A 17,179-nucleotide genomic window follows, 5' to 3' on the forward strand; every position below is an offset into this window, starting at 1 on the left:
GTTCCCAAGTCATCCAGTCAGGAAACAGATACCAACCAGACCAAACCAAACCTAAAACCAAAACAAGACTCTCCACCACACAAGCGTCTTCATCTCAGGAGAGGATAAGTGAACAAACAGGTGACAGATGTGTGGCCACATGGTTTAATGCACTACTGTGAGATGCTCAGATACTGCAGAGATGAACATAGTATAAGAATCCCTTTGTAATAGAATCGAAACCTAGGTCATTTGCAGCAATGACTAGCTTGTGAATTTTGAAGTTTCAAATACTGGATATTTGCAATGAATGTTCATGAGATATATTCATATAGTTGGAGAAAAACAAACCCAGGAAAGATATTCAGGGAGAATTTCAAATAATTAATACAGTTTGAGAATTTGAACAGAACCAGAGGCCTAATTTAATAAATTGGTTCCAAATGATTTGCTCAGCTATACAAAGGCTCATTTTTCCTGCAGCAATGAGTCTTTTCTGTTGCATGCACAGTCAACGTGTGCTGTGGAAAGTGTTTTATAGGGTGTGGTAACGTTCCTTGTCAGCTACAAGGGAAGTGCCAACATTAGCAGCCACCTATCAGTGTCTTGGGCAGGGAAGAGATGTTGTATTTTCCTAACTGCCTTGGATTAAGTAGGTGTGACTGGGAAGGCCAAGTGAAAGATTTGCATAGAACGCTGAACCCACCAGACATCAGAGTGTGTTGGGGTGGTGCTGCTTTAGGTGAACCAGTCCATGTCTGGATAGTACTCGCACAGCACTACAACCAGCCCTTTAGATCAGGCATTCCCTAGCTGTCCCCCTTCCTTTCCTCCTACCTAGTTTTCAGGGTGTGCAGGTTTCATTAGTAGGGTTCATGGGTGTATCTCAGCTGAAGAGATCCTGCCGCTCAGTTCATACAGGGTCCCCGTGGGGGAAGACACTCCTACCTAGCCAAAGGGTCAGCAAAAGAGTGAAAACTCTCCTAGTGAGCTAAGAGCACCCCCACACCCATAATCTCTAGTACAGAAACTAGAGAACTCCCAGTATTTCCTAGTAACTGTGTGTTATGGAAAAGACTTCTCAGAATTTCTATGGCACAGTCCTTAGGGAACCCTTAGGGTTATGGGGCAGTTGGCAGCAAGAGAGAGAAGTAGAGCTGGAAGGGAAACAGTTTTCCCATCCTAAAAGTATTTTCAAGAGTTCAAAAATGTTTTCCCATCTTGAATCAAGATGAAAAGTCAAAATCTCAAAACTAATCCCGAACTGAGAACCAGAATCTTTTTTGGTTCAGGTCCATCAAAACATTTCCTTTGGATTTTGACCTTTGTTTCTTTTTTATTAACCCCCATTTAAAAGTCTAATTACCTTACATTTCAAACTGGGAAACCTGATTTTTTTTTCTTTAAATGTTTTTAATGAAATATTTTGACAATTTCAAACCTTTTTTCCTCAGCATTATCTTCAAGTTGGAAAATTCATTGAAACCAACCCCATTTCACAAACAGTTTTGGCTTTGTCTAAAAAAGTTTTGTTTTAAAATTCTGACTAGTTTTAGGGAGAAAGTCCTCTCTCCCCCTCCCCCCACCATTTCCTGCTGCCTTGTGGAAGAAGCAGATAAACCTAGTCCCCAAATCTTCAAGTCAACCGGCAGGACTGAGTCCACTGACAACCATAAGCACTGCCATATCAAAAGAATAAATGTTGAGGAAAACTCCAGGAGTAGCAATGCATAAGACCTGCAGCCACAGTCAGGGGATGTCAGGACAGAAAAAGTTGGAGGGATATTTCCATTTCATCTACCACCTCAGTGATTGTGCTGATGTGGACAACCCATGTGAAAAGCAACCTGCAGGATCTCGTTTGTGTGGGCCCTGTGAAGAGAAACCTATCAATGCTACACCTGGCACATGGTATCTGAGCACCTCGCCTTACAGAGTTGGCCCAGATGGAGCAGCCAGTGATAGGCAAATTCTAGGTGTGACATTGGATATCAGACTTCCATAGATCAGTTAAAAAAAAAGTCACTTACTTTCGCTTGCCATTCGCTGATCTGAAAGTAAAAACCCAATTCCCAAACTTCACTCTGTGCCAGTGTTGCATCTGTCTTGTACCTGTTCTGTGGTTTGGATACTTACATAAACTTTATCTTAGTTCATCCTGGGGTTACAGTGCCCCACCTAGAAGATTGGCTTAGGGCCAGTACTGAGGGGAGTAGTAGAATATACCTCAAGAACACTCTGAAGTGTTTATTTTCTTTCATAGTCAGAGGATCTGATAAAGGAGAAAGAGGAGAGTATGTAGAGACCCAAAATAACATGGTAAAGAGGGTGGCCAGGCACAGAGGGCTGAAATCTGCACTCAGATCCCCACAATGAAGCTTGCAGTTAGTTGGAATTGTGCATTCATATCTCAGGGCATGTCTACACTTACCAGGGATTGACGCCTCAGCAATCGATGCACCAGGGGTCAATTTAGCGGGTCCAGTGAAGACCTGCTAAATTGATCGCAGATCATTCTCTGATCGATTCCGGTACTCCACCGGAATGAGAAGCGTAAGGTAAGTCGACTGGAGAGCATCTCCCTCTCTGCTACTATTGGGAACTTTATTGATATTCTGTCTGGTCTGTTGGCTTATCTGCTTATATGGCCCTTTGATCTAGTTTTGTTCTTATAACCAAAATGGCTGCCTCTGGCCATGTCCTCATTGATGTGCTGTCCAACTACGCCAACTATATAGAATGTCTTTTACTGCCTGAATTACTGTGGTTCCTGAATTGAGAAAAGTCAACTTACAGCACGGTGAAGTTAAAATCAAGTCCTTTCCGACCATTTTGGGTGGATTTTCAAACAGAAGATTAAAAGGGCATGCCACTCTGAAGAAACTGGAGATAATTAGAATGTTCTGGTCAACATTTCCCCTCTGACCAAGACAATATCCATGCATTTCCTATTGTGTGGGTAGGTTGTCCAAGAGGCTACTGTGTTTACTTACTACGCTATCACTAGGCTAGTGGTATTTACTTATTTTTCTTTGTAGAGCGTCAGGACAACTTGAATACAAAAGGGTGTTACTGCAAAAACACCTTCTCTAAAATCATGTAGTAATGAATACAGTGGGTCAGCTCTCTAATGATATGTCTAGCAAGAGAAAAAATATAGGTCTGAAAATAGCAATATAAATAAGTCCACGTAATGATGGACTGATCCATTAATCACCTTGTGATTTTTTTTGTTTACAAACACACAGTACAATGATTGATGTTGTGTTTTTGCTCATGAAATAAGAAGCCAGACAGGTCACCCCACCCCTGTTCTTAGAATTCATGGACTAGAGCTTTGGTCTTCTTTTGAAAAGGAAGATTTTATGGCTAATGCACTGGGTTGGAACTCAAGGAATTGGGTTTCTGGTCACAATTGTGACACAGACTCGCTGTGTGACTTTGGGCAAGTCATTTAGGGTATGTCTACACTGCAAAAAAAAAAACCCTGTGGCAGAAGTCTCAGGGTCTTAGTCTACAGACTTGGACTTGTGCTATTGTGCTAAAATAGTTGGGAGCGGAGTGGGCAGGCTTCAGAGCTCAAGCTCCAGCCCAAGCTGGAAAATATATACAGCTACTATTAGTGCCATGGTATGAACTCAAGTCTGTCGATCCAAGCTCTGAGACTTGCTGCCATGACTGGTCTTACCATGAGGTGAACTGAGACGGCCGCCTCAGGTGCCAGATGGGGGGTGGGGGGGGGCGCCACTAGGACCCAGAGTGTAGAAAATTGTGTCTGCTGCTGGTATATATGTATTCTCTCTCCTCTAAATGCACAGAGATGGTGGAGTGCTGTGCTGGAGGAAGGAGGGCACAAGAGACATAAGCAGGCAGGAGAAAAGGTGAGAGGGAATAACAGAAAGCAGCAGGAGCTGCAGAGAGAGAGAGAGAGAGGAGGAGGAGCCTCTTACATACCTCTCTAGCACCCCTAGGAGCCTGGACTGATTAACAACAGTTTCTCAGGGAGCTGCCTGTTTCCTACTGCTTCCCTGAACCCACTTGAGGAGACCCGGCAGTCAACTGAAGTAGTAGGAGACAGTTAGGCCCTTAAGACGCTGATATCTTCCCTCACTCAGGCCATGTTACCAGCTTGCTTATTTGTCCCCTTCAACTGAGTGTTGAGAGCCACTATAGCTGGCACAGCACAGCAGCCATGAGTGAAAGAAGAAAACGCTCCTCTGGGGCAGCATTCAGAAAAAGAAAGAAAGCAAAGGAAGCTTTTCTATCTAAGCAGGAAGGAGCTCTCCTGAGATACATAGACACAAATGTTCATGGTGAGCCTTCCGGCCCCAGTGAGGATGTGAGTGGTGAGGAGATGCCTGATCTTCCAGTTAGTCAGAGTGCAGGTGACCTGGCAGCTACTGCAGCATCCATATCTCCATCTCAAATGGATGTAACCATGCACATTCCTGAAGAAAAGTGTAGCTCAGAGTGTGGTGGAGGCACATGAAACAGCTGCTGCTGAGTTTAGTTCTTTAAGTCTAGATGATCCAGGACTGTGGACCCACTTGAGCAGCAGCCCGAGGGACTTCCTTGTACTCCATGGGCCACAGCAAGTGAAAAACTTCATGTTCCCCAAAGACAATGAAAATAGAAGTTTCCATCCAACACATTACTGGCGTGAAATCTGCAATGGTGAAAAGTGGAGAGGCCATGGCTTATGTACTCAAAACCCCAGAATGCTGTATACTGTTTTTGTTGCAAACTCTTCCAGTCTAATATTCCAGCCACATTGGGTTCTACAGGAAGAAAGGACTGGAAAAATCTGGCTAGAAATCTGGCATGCCATGAGAAGGCAGCAAATCACCAGAGAGCATTCCATAGGTAGAAAGAGCTTGAGATGAGACTAAGGTTAAAGGCCACCATAGATGATCAGCATCAAGATTGTGTCAGAGTCTCTTTAATGACAAATTGTTCTGAAAAGGCTCATTGCCATTGTGAGAATGCTTGCTACCCAAAAGCTAGCACTGCATGGCATTTCAGATCAGCTGTATGTGCCATACAATGAAACTTCCTTAAAATCGGGGAACTTATGCCTGGGTTTGATGCTGTACTCCAGGAGCATCTAAGAAGAATCACCACCCAAGAAATGTACACACACACCACTACCTTGGAAAAACCATTCAAAATGAGTTCATACAGTTACTGGCAACAAAAGTCAAACAGAAGATTGTGGCAGATCTGAAGTCAGCAAGATATTACTGTTATTCTGGATTGCACACCTGACATCAGCCATGCGGAACAAATGACTTTAATTGTGTGTTTTATAACAAAAAACAGAACCTAGTGAAAATGCCCCTGCAATGGTGACTGTCAGAGAGCATTTTTAGAATTTATTGACATTGATGATACTACAGGAGCTGGTATGACAAATGTGCTTCTTAAAAAGCTAGAAGACATGGGAATTGCGATAGCTGACATGAGTGGTCAGGGCAACGATAATGGTGCCAACATGAGAGGAAAGAACAGAGGAGTCCAGACACAGATGCAAGAGTTAAACCCTTGTCCCATGCAGTTCTCATTCATTGAATTTGGTGCTCAGTGAGGCAGCATCAGCTTCTAGTGAGGCTGCTGAATTTTTTAATGTAATTCAAAGCATCTATGTATTTTTCTCTGCATCAACTCATTGATGGCAAATTTTGAAGCAACTTCTGGGAACATCCTCTCTGACACTGAAACCACTGAGTGCCACATGATGGGAAAGTCGAGTGGAGCTGATAAAGCCTATCAAACACCAAATTGGGAACATAGATGATGCCATTATGGAGGATAATGCTATGACAGGAACTGTTTGTGGGAGAACAGTGGCAGAGGGAAATGGAATCACCAGAAACATACATAACTTCAAATTTCTGTGTGGCTTAGTGTTGTGGCATGACATACTGTTTGAAATAAATGTTGTAAGTAAGAGACTCCAAGGTGATGAACTTGATATACCTGGAGCAATGGAACAACTGGACAAAGAAAAGTCACACCTACAGTCTTACCGGTCAGATAAGGGATTTCAAAACATTCTGAAGAGTGCACAGAAGTTGGCAGAGGAATTTCACACTAAAGCTATTTTCCCACCCATTCAAGAATACAAGAGTCACCGAAGAAGAAGACATTTTGATTACGAGGCACGGGATAACCCCATAAGAGACCGCAAACAATTCAAAGTTAAATTCTTTAACCAGGTGCTAGATTGTGCAATACAGTCAGTTGAAGAACATTTCACACAGTTCAAGGAACACAGCAGTATATTTGGGATGTTGTATGATATTCCAAAACTCTTCACTATACCTGAAGAAGACCTACACCAGCAATGCAGGGCACTAGAGACAGTGTTGACACATGATGACATGCGCGATATTGATGTAAGTGATTTAGGTGATGAACTGAAAGCCCTTTCAAGATACATTTCAGCAAGATCAACTCCAAAGGCTGTTCTGGAATATATGTGCACAAATAAGATGACCACCCTCTTTCCAAATGCTTTTGTTGCTCTGCGCATACTTCTAACACTTCCTGTAACAGTTGCCAGTGGAGAACGCAGCTTCTCCAAGCTGAAGTTAATAAAAACACATCTATGCTCCACAATGACACAGGAGAGTCTGGTTGGCCTTGCAACCATCTCAAGAGAGCATGAGCTGGCCCAGACTGTGGACCTTCAGGAAGCAGTTCAAATCTTTGCAACCAAGGCGGCACGGAAAGCACCACTTTGATTATTCAAACAGATAAAAATGCCAGTGTTTACTAGGCAGACAAGAAAAGTTACATTTGTTATTCAGGCATTTGAAAGTTAAGTGTTACTTAAAATTTTTGAGCAAGGCATTTTAAGTTGTTAGTTCTCCTTTATTAGGGTAGGTAGCAGCGCAGTACCATGAGAAGAGTAGAACAGGAAGAAGGCAGAATTGAGATCTTTCAAAGTTTTGGCCCAAGCGAGGGGGCATGGAGGCATCATTTGAGCTCTCCATCTCAGGTGCCAAAATGTTGTGGGCCGGCCCTGCTTGCTGCCGTGTTTTTTTTGTTGTTGTTTTTTTCCGTGTAGACATATCCTTAGGGGCCAGATCTGATCTCACTTATACCAATGTAAATCAGGAATAACTCCTGTGAAACCAGTAAATCAGGAGTAACTCCTGTGAAACCAGTGGAGTTAAGCTATTGTTGTAAGAAAAGAATCAGACCTACTATTTCCATGTCTCAATTGCCCATCTGTAAAATGGAGCTAATAATCCTTCCCTTCCTCAAAAGGGGTTGTGAGGATAAATACATTAATGCTGATGAAGTGCCTAGATGCGACAGTGATTAGTCTTTCAAGGAAACCTATAATAATAATCATCATCAGCAGAATACTTTGCTACTGAGTTAATAGAATATGTTCCTACCTTAGGCATCAAGAGTCTCTTTGATTGTTTTATCCGTAATTAATCATAACTTTCCTAGCTTAAAAAGAGGTTTCCTTTATATGCTTAGCTGTTCATTCTTGCCCTTCAGTTAGTCTCATCCAGTGTTTTAACTTTCTAGTTATTCAATTATTTTTTTGTTTAGCAAAAGGTATGCTCAGGCCAACACCCTAAAATCTACAGAGACACCATCCCAAATTAATTCTCCAGGTTGCAGCTGCATGATCTTGCTAAAGAAGTGAGTAATATTTTGACATTTAATGTTAACTGAGTTACCTTTGAAAAATGTTTCCATGCCTCTGGTGTACCTCAAGCAAACAGAAATGTCTTAGCATGCATAATGAAACGTTGGTAATAGACATACAGGGGAATTGGGCAGACCTATCAGAATCTAGTATTTACAGGTCATGAAAGCCAGTGGTAAATGGTGGTAAGGTTGAAAGAGGCAAGCTAATCAACATGAGGAAACTTTGTTCTGAACCCTCTTTCTATATAGCAGAACTGGGGTTCTGCTTGTTTTTTCTTAGTCCACTGCCATTATTAGGGATTTAGGGTGAAGCTTTCAGATACCGGAGTCTAAAATTAGGCTCCTAAATCCATACTTAGGCATCTAAATGAGTGGGTGGGTTTTCAGAAGTACTGAGCACCCAAGCAGGTCCGACTGACTTCAGTGGAAGCTCTCGTGGGCTCAGCAGGCCTGAATATCTGGCTGTCAAGCGTGGAGAGCACCTGCTGGTTACAGGTACTGGCACTTCCGGCTTTATTTCCGCCTGCTCAATTGCACAGACACTACAGAAGCAGTTATTGGTGTTGCTACAGGGACGTCACGGGATTGTGAATGTGAGAAAGTGGTCCATGACATTATGGATCGGAGGACACACGTTTGAAAAACCTCCATTTTAGAATATGTTTGGTGGTTTTAATGATGTACCAGTGCTGATTTTTTTGTCACTCTGAGGCTGGTACAGATGGATTCATGATCCTAAGGCTGCACAAGTAGAGGGGTACCAAAAGCAGCGAATATGAAATAAAGCTGTAACAATTTCTATAATAGCTTTTCTGTAAAATGCGTAGTGTCAACAAAGCACACGCCAGTGCATGGTGGAATACAGGTTTTACTGGAATGCACTGAGGATGTCTTTCAGAACTCTATCATGGTGAGTAATGTGCAGCCTTCTCAAACTCATGCCAGTTAAACGTTTGTACCACAACATGCCTCTGTCTGCACCTTCATCTCTGCATATCTGTGCTCAATTTCCAGTAAGAAACATTCATTGCACACACCTGAGTCAGAAATTTGTGGTAAGAGCTCTTCTGTGGCAAAGCCAGCTCATACTGTTTAAACAATGATCTCTGTGTATGTGGTAGAATATCTGAAATCATTGTATGGACTTTAAATACGCAAACGGCCCAATCCTGCAAGAGACTTAGGCCCAGATTCTCAAAGGTATTTAGGTATTTAACTCCTGTTGCTATTTCCCATTGAAATCAATGAGAATTAGATGCCTAAATCCCTTTGAGGATCCAGGCCTGAGTGCTTTTGGTCAGGTTAGGGGGAGTTTCAACTCCCAGTGGCTTCTGTGGGGGTTTTGGTTAGAGCTGGATGGAAATTTTCCAATGAAAATTGCATCATTCCAACGAACATTGCAATCGTTCATCGCAAAATGCCAGTTCATTGAACCTGAAATGTCTCATGACAGCAAGTTGGGTTTGATGTATTCTCATTGAATCACGGGCAGGGTTCCACAGAACCCTGTCTGCCAAGCAGGTTTTGTCCTGGTTCCCTATCAGCTTTGTCTGGTTCCTGGGCTTCCACAGTCCATGGCTCTGGGGACGACCTGCCTCGCCAGGCCTTCCTGGCTCCTTGCCAGGGAGCTGGAAGCCTGAAAGCCCTGGTAGTCCCAGCTCTAGCTGATTGGGCAGCCAGTGAGCCAGCTAGCCTGGGCCTCTGGAAGCCCTGGGATCTTCAGCCGCTGGACAGACTACGTGGTGGGCTGCCCCAGAGCTGCAGATGCTGGAAGTCCCAGGAGCTTTTGACCAAAATTGACATTCTAATTATCAAATGAAACTGATGAGAATTTCTATTTCAGTCAGTGGCTGCTGGTCCTGGGGAGTATATTTCACTCAGGAAATACCAAGTGTTGGTGTTTCCAAATGTATTTTGTTTGCGGGAGAGGACAGGTTCTGGTTTGTAAGAAATTAAAAAAAAAAATTTTGGTTTTGTTCCGATTTGGAACAAAATCAAATTTTGAAATATCAAAATTCCTCGTGACCTGGGAAATCCTGACTTTTGGCCAATAGTAGGCGTGATTGCTCAGTACTGTTCAGGATCAGGCCCTGAGAGTGTCCAGTTCTCCCTCCTTTGGTTTTGTCCACATTAGATTTTTTTACCTTAGTTAATTGATTGCCAATCAACGCAAGGTAATTGACACATTTGTAAAGGCCAGTGTGAACATTCCCCAAATTTTGTTCCATGCTACAATGTTTGCTCGTTGCCCTAATTGGCAATCAGTTAACTCAAGATGAAAAAAATCCAGAGACCGACAAATCCTAAAACTCCCTCTCACAAATAAAGGTTATTTTCAGCACTACAAAGGAACAGAATGTATAAAACACCAGAGCTTACAGACATCATTGTCTCCACCAAAGAGAAGGTACTTAGTGTGCTCCATTTTTAGGTGACTGGCTCTTGTTTTTCTGAAAAAAAAAAAAAGAATTGCTCTCCTAAATCCTTGATATAATGAGGCAATTGCCTCAGCAAGTGTATATTTTTTATTCAGAATATCTCATGTTAGGTAAAGGTCTGTTTAGGAGGTAAAATTTATGATGTCTGCTGTATAAATCTAAACAAGAAAAATAAAGGTTGACTGCAGAGTTAACCCATTATGAACCCTTATGGATTATTAGTCAGGAAATAGGGGAGTTATGTGGTTTAATGAGTAAATTGCAGGCCTTTCGGGTCAAGGACTTTTCATTTCTACCCTGAAGTTGTAGGAAATGGGGCTGATGATCCAAACCTTTCTCCTTCAGACATGACTTTACCACATTCAATTCCACAAGCATGTGGACTGAGTTAGTGTGAGGACTGGAAGCCCTGGATGAGAGGAGTTGAATCCTGAAAACAGCCAGGAGCGTGGAAGGCTCGCGTGGCTACTTCCTGCTTGGTATCAGGTCTGGGCATTATGAGAGAATGTCACTATTGTGTTGTTGTCAGTGCCTTAGCCGGAGGAATCCCTGTTAGAGAATTCTTCACCGAAGTGGCGGACTGGAAATATTCTGCTGGATCCAAATGTTTTGAGGGTTGAATTGAATTTCTCAGACTGTCCTTTTAAAGATGAATTGGGAGGGTCTTTCTATTTAAACACATGCTTAAGTTCCCTTACCTTCACAATCCACCTGTTCAATGATGCCTGCAAAAAATTAGCAAGATAAAAAATGACTGAAGACAAAGGATTGGGGAGAGAAGGAAGGAGAAAAAAATTCCTTGTAAGTTTTATCACTCTCTTTTTATGTGCTGCTTACCTTCTGGGACGTAAGCTTTTAGGAGTAGTGACTGTATCTCTATGTCGATACAGGGCCCAGCACATTTTTGGTGCTGCTGCAATAGAAATAATAATTCAATCTAGAGTAGGGCCCAGCACATTTTTGGTGCTGCTGCAATAGAAATAATAATTCAATCTAGAGTAGCCCTGCACCATCTACACGTTCCCATGTTCAATGTCAAAAATAAAATGTGACTTTTACTCCGTTTCAGCTAAGCATGCCTGTCAGCACCTGTTCGTTACGCAGATACTTTCCATTTCTCTTTTCTGATTATATTTCTGTTGTCAAGCATTACATGGGGTTTTATTATTCATGGGAAATTGAATCATTTGTTTCTTTTCTTCTAAAGCTAGTTATTCCTGGAATTCATGTTTCCTTATTATGGTGTGAGATTGAATTAGAGGCAGTAGAACATTTGAAATGTGTCCAGATGAAATTGTGAACTACAAAGCAGGGGTGGATATTGCTGTTCATAAAAAGTAGAAAAAAAGCTTCCTTTTCATCATTAAAAGTCCCCAAATTATTCCTATGAATATCCCTTACCTAACATCTCTGTAGGGCTAGTAAAATGGCATGCAATTGAGGAAGGTTTACCATTTTTCTTATAACCCCACATTTCAGCTGTTTAAAATGAAATCAGGCTGAAATTTGGCATTGCTCTGCATTTCCCAAAGTGGTGTTGCACTCCCTTCTGGCTGTGTGGGAAGGACTGGCTGGGACAGGACACAGTGCCAATGCAAGTTTTCCTCATGCTGTGCTGATAACATGGCAGAATAGAAGGGGGCCTATTGGTTTCATTTTCCCAGAGTGGGAGGAGGAGCGGAGGGAGACACTTATCTTTCAGAAGTCTGGGAAAGACTGGAATACCTGGACAGTAATTTGTGACCCACAAACACGCCTGGATGTCTGCTTACCCCGGGCCTAGTTGCCGTTAAGTAAATGGAAGTACATGTGGGAGTGTGTACACACACACACACACACACACACACACACACACACAGAGGACTGAGTGTCTGCAGGGTCAATAAATATATTTTAAACAACTTCTGCAATTACAGAGCAGCAAAAATACCATTTGTGCATTGCCGCTTCCAGCCTTGTTTTTCCAACTCTACAAAATAAATTAATTACAAATAATTACAGCTCACTTTTTGCTTCCTGCCCCTCCCTTTGCTGTCCATGCTGCCAGCTTTCCATTCTTTATCCCTTCTGCTACCACACTTCCAGTCTGCTCTGCGAACACGCGTTCTTTTGTGAAGGTTTCTCTCTCTTCCTAACCTCCAAACAGAAGCAGAATTAGATCTATATGGTTTGTGACAAAGTTCCTCCTCTACGTTGGTGAGTCCTGCGCTTATTGGCGGATTTTGCTAGCCTCAGAGATCTTCCTGTGTCTGATCAGGAGTTGGGAGGTTTGGGGGGAACCCGGGCCCACCCTCTACTCCAGGTTCCAGCCCAAGGCCCTGTGGATTGCAGCTGTCTATAGTGCCTCCTGTAACAGCTGCATGACGGCTACAACTCCCTGGGCTACTTCCCCATGGCCTCCTCCAAACACCTTCTTTATCCTCACCACAGGACCTTCCTCCTGGTGTCTGATAACGCTTGTATTCCTCAGTCCTCCAGCAGCACAGCCTCTCACTCTCAGCTCTTTGCGCCTCTTGCTCCCAGCTCCTCACACGCGCTTCCTCTCCTCTGGCTTCCCCATCCCTGACTGGAGTGAGCTCCTTTTTAAACCCAGGTGCCCTGATTAGCCTGCCCTGATTGATTCTAGCAGCTTCTTGATTGGCTGCAGGTGTTCTAATCAGCCTGTCTGCCTTAATTGTTTCCAGAAAGTTCCTGATGGTTCTGGAACCGTCCCTGTTACCTTACCCAGGGAAAGGGGACCTACTTTAACCTGGGGCTAATATATCTGCCTTCTATTACTCTCCTGTAGCCATCAGGCCTGATCCTGTCACAGGTTGTACTGTATCTATAGATCAGATACAGTTGCACACACATATACATGACACATAAGACAGAGCGTAGTTGTATCCTGTTCTTAATCGGTTGCTGCCTACAGCTGCAACAGATATTGTATGGAGGTCACCAGAACCTGCAGAAATGGGTGAGAGAGGAAGGGTTTCCACCGTCTGAAGCTGATTTGCAGACAAAAGGGGCAAAAGATGAAGGGTATTACGGATATGGAGAAATGAGAAGACCAGTCAAATATGCGAATGCAGATGGGGACGGAGAAGTTTTTTGGTATCGGGCATCACAATCTCTAGGCCTAGTGCCCAACTCGAAACCAAACTTCCTCATTTTCTGCTCCAAGACTTCTCCGCATGGTCTCCGCTACACCTGGACTGACTCCACCATCACTTTTCAACAACCACCAAGATTTCTTCTGTGACTTCTGCTCTCCCAGTACTAGTCTCCCTCCTTTACCAGCACCGCTACCTCTCACCTGTCATAGGGTGGGCTCAATGGAGGTGAAGAGGGTGAAGTGGCCCCATTACATTAAGGCTGGCAGATTTAGAAAGACAGTGGGCTGGTTCCTCAGTGGGTGTAAATCAGTGTAGCTCTGAAGTCAATGTGTCTACATGGTTATATACCAGCTGAGAATCTCACTGAGCTTCTAAATGAATTCAGATATTGCAAGGTTCCGCTCGTGAGGTTCAAGTGCTTTCTGAGGGACAGAGGGGAGGTCCCTTTGCTTAGGCCACCCTGGCTACTTATGCTGCTCCAGGTTTAATGTTGAGCTGGTCTGGAATTCTCCACTGACATGGCTTTTCAAGAGAAAATGCAGTTTCTGCAAAATACAAATCTTCCATATGAATATTTCAATTTTGCTGACGTATTTCAGTTTCATGAACTAACCTAAAACATTTCAAGTCAGTTCCACATTAAGCTGCAGTTGCCTGTTGTGCTGCATGGCCTCCGTGGAGCTATAGTTTGAGTCCCCAGTCTCTCCTATGGGATGGGCTTCCTGACTGGATGACATCTGCCATGATGGAATGCAGACTGCCATCTGACCAAGTTGTGTGATGCATCATGGGAGTCACATGGCTGCATATGCATCATGGGCGATGTTGTCTGGCAGGGCACCCAGCTCACAAAGGGAGAATGAAGGCAACAGACTTCTGAACTACAACTCCTATGAGGCAATGGACACCATACGGAAATTAAGTTTGTTAAATTGACTCAAAATGAAATGTTCTGGGTCAGTTCAGCAAACTGAAATGGAAAATTTCACCATTCGTGAATTTAAACTTTTGGGACTGTTTAGTTCGGGTGGGGTGGGGGTGGGGAAAATCAATATTTCAGCTTTTCATTCTGGTTTGTTCTGAAAACAAATGCTGAAATATCAGAATTCCCAGCTGGATGGAAATTCCACATTAGTGTAATATAAAGCACATCTAGTCACAATGTTTAAAGCCTTAAAAGGCTAGGACCCAGTTGCTTGTGAGGCCATCCTCTCTCCTTTTATCTTTTCACAACAGTGGATATCATTCGGATACTGCTTCTGTGGATCCTGAATTTCCTTTATGTACAGTTGGTGGTTGGGCATTCTCAGTTGAAGGTTTGTGTGCTTAGGAGCCACTCACCAGGTTGGCTTGCCAGAGTCTACGTGTTAAAGCACAGATTACACTACAAAACTTTATAATTCATTTGAGCTTTAAAATGAGCATGCAATTTGTTTACTGGTTGAATGTTAATGATAGGTGAGCAACATCACCTGGCTAGAGGTAAAATTCATGTTTATATTAGGGAAAGAACCTAGTTAGAAGTGAGAGCGCTGCTGTAGAAGTCCATAAAAGAATAAATAAAACCCGAAACATTTCCACCTCCTCAGTTAATGAGGGTTCCCCAGTTCCCCCATGTCATTTGACCTTGTAAATCAAAAAAAGTCTAAGGTTAGAGCATTAGAACATCAAGATAAGGGTGAAATAATATGAGCACCATGTTACAAAGCCAATCTCCAGTGTGCTGGGCATTGTGCATACACACAATAAAAGAACAAAGAATTTGCAATCAGAATAGAAAGAGGGAAACGGAAGCCCAGAGATTTGCCCCAAGTTGCACAGCACATCAGTGGGAGTGCCAGGAACAGGAGCCAGGTCTCTTGAGTTCCAGTAGAGAGTTCTATCCACTTGACCAAATTGCCTCTCAACATGTGCACTGATGTAAATGGAGCTCTGTTTTTTGGCTGAAGTAACCATTTCTGTAGGCGTTATTGCAATAAACAAAGTCTGACAGGTTGTTTGAAATGTTAACAGTATTCAAAAACTTCTGGTTGGCTTTTCAAAAGAACCTAATGGCTTCTGAGTTTTTATGGGGCTTGAGCATCAAACTCCCTTAATTTCTTTGAAAATCCCAAAATCTATTCTCAAGCACTTTTAATTTTACATAAGTAGAGTCTGAAAGAAAATCTTTGTAGATATAATCCATGATTTATTTCTTTGGGGGCGTTTGTCCACATTCCTACAATAAGGCTTATAAAGTAACATGCAAACAGACGCTCATGGGTTATACTTTCCTTTCTGGAAGATCAGCATTCAATTCCCATACTGGTGACCCACAATATTTTTTCAATACTCAAAATATCTTGCAGGATCAACATGGTCAACAGGGCCGGCTCCAGACCCCAGCGCGCCAAGCAGGCGCATGGGGCGGCATTGTCGGGGCAGGGTGGCATTTGGCTCCGGCGGACCTTCCGCAGTCATGCCTGCGGGAGGTCCACCGGAGCCCGGGACGAGCGGACCTGCCGCAGGCATGACTGCGGAGGGTCCCCTCTTCCCGCGGCTCCGCTTGAGCTCCCGCAGGCATGACTGCGGCGGGCGCGCTGGTCCCGCGGCTCAGACGGAGCTCCCGCAGGCATGCGAACCAGACGGAGCCGCGAACCAGCGCACCCGCTGCAGACACTTCTGCCCCGGCCGCGGGACCAGGGAAGGGCGGCGAAGCGCGCCGCCCTGCTTGGGGCGCCGTAATTTATAGAGCCGCCCCTGATGGTCAATGTTACTGCAAGCCATCATGTCAATGGGAAGTGACAGCCTGGCTGCAGGCACATGCAAAGGGAGAAGTGTACAGCTTCTGGGTAAAGTAGGCCTTTAGGTTCTCCTCCGCATGGTGCAGCAAAGGGAAGCAAAACAGCTTAATCCTGCGGAAATGGGGTCAGGTGGCTGTGCTGAAGGAAATGTAGCTATGTGGAATATTGTACCTGTCTGTATAACCTCCAGTGTTTTCTTTGCAAAGACTGTGCAGTGCATTATATGCAGGAAAAAGAGGAAATGGGCAAGGAAAGGAAACCAAAGTCAACAGAAATGTACATAGAAACTACCACCTAATCACAACACATCCTCCCCTGCCAGTTCAGTCAAGTACCTGAAAATATCACAACCTGTAATCTTCTGTCAGTACAACAGTAACGTAGCCACAATGTCCACATTCTGATAACACGCCACATACTCCTACTTTTTATCCTGAGGTGATATTTTATTTCCTTTTCTCTCAGTAACAGTTGGTGTTTGTTTTATAGGCCAGTGCTGTTCAAAACAGTCAGCAAGTGTTCACTGGTGAAAAAATATCTGTGCACCAAACATTTAACACTGTCTGTGATTGTGATACGTGTACCTGTGTGTGTGAGAGAGACACAGACAGCAGAGGGGCTCAAATACTAAAATATTTATTAATAACTAGGGCTCTCCAGCGATTAAAGAAATTAATCCTGATTAATCACGCTGTTAAACAATAGAATATCATTTATTTAAATATTTTTGGATGTTTTCTACATTTTCAAATATATTGATTTCAATTACAACACAGAATACAAAGTGTACAGTGCTCACTTTATATCTTTGATTACAAATATTTGCACTGTAAAAAACAAAAGAAATAATATTTGTCACTTCACCTAATACAAGTACTGTAGTGCAATCTCTTGATCATGGAAGTTGAACTTACAAATGTAGAATTACGTACAAAAAAACTGCATTAAAAAATAAAACAATGTAAAACTTTAGAGCCTACAGTCCACTCAGTCCTACTTCAGCCAATCACTCAGACAAACAAGTTTGGTTACAATTTGTAGGAGATAATACTTCCCGCTTCTTGTTTACAGTGTCACCTGAAAGTGAGAACAGATGTTCGCATAGCACGGTTGTAGCCGGCATCGCAAGATATTTACGTGCCAGATGTGCTAAAGATTCATATGTCCCTTCATGCTTAAACCACCATTCCAGAAGACATGCATTCATGCT

General features: G+C 43.2%; 1 long non-coding RNA gene across 1 annotated transcript in view; it reads left to right on the forward strand.

Moving 5' to 3' along the window:
- LOC120401540 overlaps positions 1-17,179 on the forward strand; it is a 39,042-nt gene that overhangs the window by 6,914 nt on the left and 14,949 nt on the right. The window contains exon 2 of the long non-coding RNA XR_005596519.1: positions 7,549-7,641. This is a non-coding gene — a long non-coding RNA (uncharacterized LOC120401540). The remainder of the gene's footprint in view (positions 1-7,548; positions 7,642-17,179) is intronic.

This window comes from Mauremys reevesii, linkage group 3 (genome assembly GCF_016161935.1).
Source record: "Mauremys reevesii isolate NIE-2019 linkage group 3, ASM1616193v1, whole genome shotgun sequence".
NCBI classification, from domain to species: domain Eukaryota; kingdom Metazoa; phylum Chordata; order Testudines; family Geoemydidae; genus Mauremys; species Mauremys reevesii.